The 5,000-nt window shown below is 39.7% G+C and overlaps 1 protein-coding gene across 1 annotated transcript in view; it reads right to left on the bottom strand.

Annotated features, from left to right (window-relative positions):
• Positions 1-2,994, bottom strand: part of LOC138002958 (uncharacterized) — a 31,338-nt gene extending 28,344 nt beyond the window's left edge. Inside the window, exon 1 of the mRNA XM_068848923.1 lies at positions 2,949-2,994. The gene's annotated coding sequence lies outside the window, so the exon portion shown is untranslated. The remainder of the gene's footprint in view (positions 1-2,948) is intronic.
• Positions 2,995-5,000: the final 2,006 nt, after the last annotated feature.

Raw genomic sequence — 5,000 nt, 5'->3', positions numbered from 1 at the left:
CGAGTCACGAAGCGGCGAGAAAAACCTCTGGTACAAGCCGTTAAAAACCTCACTTCCATGCAAACCAACTTATTTTGTTTGATTTCCAGAGTAAGAGTTTAATTTAGAAACTTGGGCAAACCGGTTTTACCCACGTGATAAAAATATTTGTGCGATGTTTACCGGTCACTCTACTGGGAAATTCTCACGGTGGAGTGAATTAATCGTTGTCACTGTCACGTAACAAAAAAATAAAATCGAAACTGTTCAATGAAATAAGCCGAAAACTTTGAATGTTGTAGGAGACAAATTCATAAATCACCTCACCAGTACTCAAGTCTGTGCGATACATCGTTTCTGAGTTTTTTGTCGAAGAGTTTCACGCAACTATTATTTGTTACAAATGCAAACATGAATTGGAGAAATTTGCATTCAAGTCCTAGAATTAGAACTGAAAAAATTTAAAGAACTTTACTATTCCCTGGAGCAGTTTCAATATGACTCGAGGCATTGAGGTGTAAAGATGTCAGAAGCTCAGTCACACCTTCGTCAAATTCCCAAACAAAATCAGAGTGCTTGTTCGATTACGCCCCCTCTAAGGCCACCCAAACAGCGAACATTCATCCAGCGTCAATGAGACGAATTAACCTCAATCTGCCAGCCATGAATTTGTGATTATCGTGTCGCTATCGCTACTGTACCGTTCATAGTCTTCTTGTATTACACCAGTGAAAAACCGCTTTGATCGCCCCAATCGACTTAACCAATGGCAATCCTTATAAAAAACGGTTTGTCGATCGACCAATGAAATCTCCAGGGTCAAAACTTGACTCTGGAAGTCGAAAGCGCAACGTGATTGGAGCGGTATGTTCAGAAGGATTAACAGCCTGTACCAGAGGTTTTTCTCGCCGCTTTGTGACTCGCTCCTTTTGTCGCTCTTTTCATGGCGAGAAAATAACCTCTGGAATCCAGGGTAGAGGGGGGCTTTATAGCTGTTTGAAACTAGGTAGAGTGCATATTCAGCCTAGGCAAAATGAGGATCACGAGTTTAACCTAAGTAAAAGCGGCATAGATTGGCATAGATTGACCTGGCTTGATCGACAATACATTCTCATGACGCCAAAACGCTTTGAGCATTTTACTGAGTTTGTCTGGACAACGAATTCAGTGCCAAAACAGACACAAGGATGGGAGAAGCTAGCAGTGCGGCCAAAAGAGTAATATTGATGCTTAGATATTTGGCCAGTTGTGATGACCAGCAAAGCCTAAGCTTGTCATATAGAATTAGCTGAACAACATTGTCAAAGAGACAACCTATGCCATTTGATGGCATTGAGGGATAAGTACATCAGCTCACTTAAACCCATCAGTGACTGGATAACATTTCAAAGGGCTTTGCATGCATTTGGCATCCGCCGTACTGTATTGGAGCAATTGAAGGGAAGCACACAGCAATTCAATGTCCCCAAAACAGCGGCTCTTTGTATTACAATTGCAAGTGATGGTTTAGTATTGTTCTACTGGCTGTATGTTGCACATCTTTACGTTTGTTGGTATTAGCCCATACGGTAGTACGAAAGGCGGCAGTGTGCTTAATAAAGCTGAAATGGGAAAAGCCTTTGAGGATGGTTGCAGGTCATTACTCGAGCACAACATCTTCCAGGACCTTACGTCTCCTCCTTTATTACATGGTTGGTAACGAACTCACTTAAGCCCTGGCTGATGCATGCATCCTAATCCAGGGAAGACTATTACAGAACACCAAATTATATTAAATTATCGTTTATGTCGAGAAAGGACAGTAATTGAGAACTGTTTTGGCATTCTCCTGGCGAGATGGGGAATCTTTTGCAGGGCGATTCAAGAAAAAGTTGAGACAGTGCAAATCAACCGTTGCCTTGCACAATTACCTAAGGCAGACAAAAACGGCTTGTTAAAGCGCAGCTGGCTTTGTGGACAGCCTTGATGGTTTAGGAAATTTCGAACAGGAGAGTGGCGAATAATCACCTCAGCCGATGATGGTTCCGCTGTTTTTTACAGCTTATCTGATAAAAGAGGCACAAGATATCGCAATCATGCCATGGCGTTGGAAGCCTATGTAAATTCAGAGCAAGGTGCAGTTTCCTGGCGATAGGAATACATACACCAAAAAGGTCCCAATCATGTGCTATAAAATAAATCAAATACACCGTTTCGAATCTATTTGATGTGATATTTAGCTTAATAATGCTGTAGATTTTGTTAGTCTCTCCTTTTGCTAGTGAGCTTATCGTTTTTTTGAAATAATCCATCACCCCCTAGTCCCTTCCTTAACCCCCTCCCCGAGAAAAGGACAAAAAATACCAAACAATTTCAACCAACTTGCCTTAAGACTACAGTAATTTATTTGAGTTGAAGAAAAATTATTTAACTGCTTCTAAAGAGATCAAAATAACAACAACCAGAAAAGAGCGGAAAACACCATTTCGCAAAATGAGTCCCGCTAGACCTACTCCACCAATGACGCGATTTCAAACCTGACAGAAGGACCTACCATAACCTGATTCACGGAGAGGGCTACACTGGGGAAACATGGTTTGGGTTCTAAGAGTTAAAATTCTCATGTTTATGCTTTGCCACTGTCTTCAAATTCAGGCAATTCCCTAACTAAACAAAAATCGTTTTATTACAGTCCAGCAGACACAAAAAAGTACATAGTATATTTCTGCAAACATTACAAGTTAGATTATCTAGTCTCCCTGAGTCGTAGCGTTTTTACGACTCCGATTCCAACTCCGTCGATAGTGAAAGCCAGCCTAAAGTAGTTAATTTCATTGGGAAATATCAATGTTAGTTTTTGTTGAAAATATAAATAGAACTATTGAAATGGCTAGTACCAGCAAAAATCAACAGAGAAAGGCTGCCGTTGTTAAGGATGAAATTACGGATTCCTGAATGCGTGTGTTTATATAATTTCATTTACTACTTACAAGGTCAGAAGACTTTTCAAACCATCAAAAACTCCCTCGGGTAGTTCTTCAATTTGGTTTTTCGAGAGGAACCTTACGAAAAGAGTAATGGAAATGCAGAAGAAAAAGGTTACACTGGTGCTGTGAGGTTTAATTTTTCATGTATGACGTTTGCATATTGCGGATACGACAGGTTTATCAACATTAAATTACCAATGATAACTAATATCATTATTCAACTGCAGTCGGCAGAGTACAAATAACACCCAAAACGATTACAAATATCTCACGATATTTGTAGTCCAGAAGACCAGTTTGACCGGTTTTTCACAAACTTATCAGTTTTACGAAAACGGTAGAAATGGCTGAAAATGCTACTTTTTCCCCCGAAGAAAACAATGAATGCTTGCCAAGTTTTGAGATTTTTGGCGAAGACGAGTTTCTAGAGACAAACGATAACCCACTCGACAAATAACTTTCTCTGTAAATACGACCAAACGAGAAAAAACTGACCTCAACTAATTTAAGCAGTGGTGTGAGTCCGCGAAAAAAGCAAGGGCCGTCTATTGAAGAAATTCCTCCCGATAGTTACTTGACAACTTTTTATGTCATTTCTTCATCAAAGTCAGTTTTTCTTGACTGAAAGTTCACTTGGAAACTGAAATCGTTGTTAATATCTCTGTACACCTTATAATAAACAATTTTCCGATATTCCATCCCTGTTTTTCTTACAGTAATGCAAGTGTTTGAAATAAAATGCACGACGCTTTGCTTCATGACGATTCCATTGACAGGTTTGACAAGTTTTCGTTTTTGAGCCAGCAACAGCAACCTAATATAAGCGCGCAAAACCTGGACGGTCACTCGCTGAATAGCCACGTAAGATAGTTCGTCAGGCGAGGAAGCAAGTTACAAGTTGAGCTTTACGTTTCTCCTTTTTTCCCGACTGAGCTGAATGTTACATTTCTTATTGGAAGATTTAGTGTGTAGTTTCGTGGGATATTTTTATTCGTTTCTTGTATTTTGACTCGCACTACGGGCTCGCCAAAAGTACAGCGAGACTCGTAAAAATATAGCACGATACTACACACTAAATCGTCGAATAAGATTATTATACACTTGGCAAAGATCGAAGAATGGGAATATGGGAATATGAAGACGTTTTGGACTACTTGTTCTGAATGGCTGATTACCTTTAAACCTTTATTTTTCTTAGTTATTGTGTCATTGTGTTTTCTCAACTAAGCCAACTTCTCAGGCCGTTTTAAACCTTGCTTTAAGCATCCCAGGGTGGTCATTCGCAATCCTACATCCGTACAGAGAGCACGGTTAGGACTGTAAAGACTCCTTACACAAAATCTTAGGATCGTACGGGGTACGACGGATAAGCCGCACTGATAAGGCAAGCCAAGGCAAAAACAGCTGTGTACACCTACTGCTGCTGCATAGGTGATGTGGCTGTGCAAATGTGCAAGGTACTGCAGGCTGCAGAGTTGATGCAAGTTTTGTCCTCACCTTGTTTGTAGCTTAATGGCAAGGAAAGTTTGCAAGCTGTCAATTATAGAGTGACCTGTTGGCGTTTCTTCTTTCAATAAATAGCATCATCGATTAAACAGTTCGGGTACAGGTAAATCATAATAGTTAAAGATACTTACAGATCATAGAGTTCTTTCAATCCTTTGAACTGTTCGGGATGTACCTCCCTTATGGTATTTCCCCCAATTCTCCTGCACAAAATGAAAAATACATTTCCTTAAGGTATCATATATATTGCATCCACAGTAGAGTATCCTTATTTTCCGCAACGCGCTGGGATTAATTAACGTGGTGTGGTACCTCTTAAGGCGTTTGAGCTTCATTTTTTGTTCGAGGGATCGAAGTAATAAATTATAGTTCCCCGAATTGATAAACGAGAACAAAATGAACTAATTTTATTTCGGGATGATCTTAAACACGACAGTGGATTTAATAAAAAGGCTTCAAATTGATGTCACACTTTTTCTGGTTTTTGAGACTGTCAGTTTTGGTTCTTTCAAAGTGCTAGTAAACTTTCGAATAAATTATAGCAAAATA

Source organism: Montipora foliosa, chromosome 5, assembly GCF_036669935.1.
Source record: "Montipora foliosa isolate CH-2021 chromosome 5, ASM3666993v2, whole genome shotgun sequence".
NCBI classification, from domain to species: Eukaryota; Metazoa; Cnidaria; class Anthozoa; order Scleractinia; family Acroporidae; genus Montipora; species Montipora foliosa.
The sequence above is the reverse complement of the archived record's forward strand: the minus strand, read 5'-3'. Positions and strand labels throughout refer to the sequence as shown.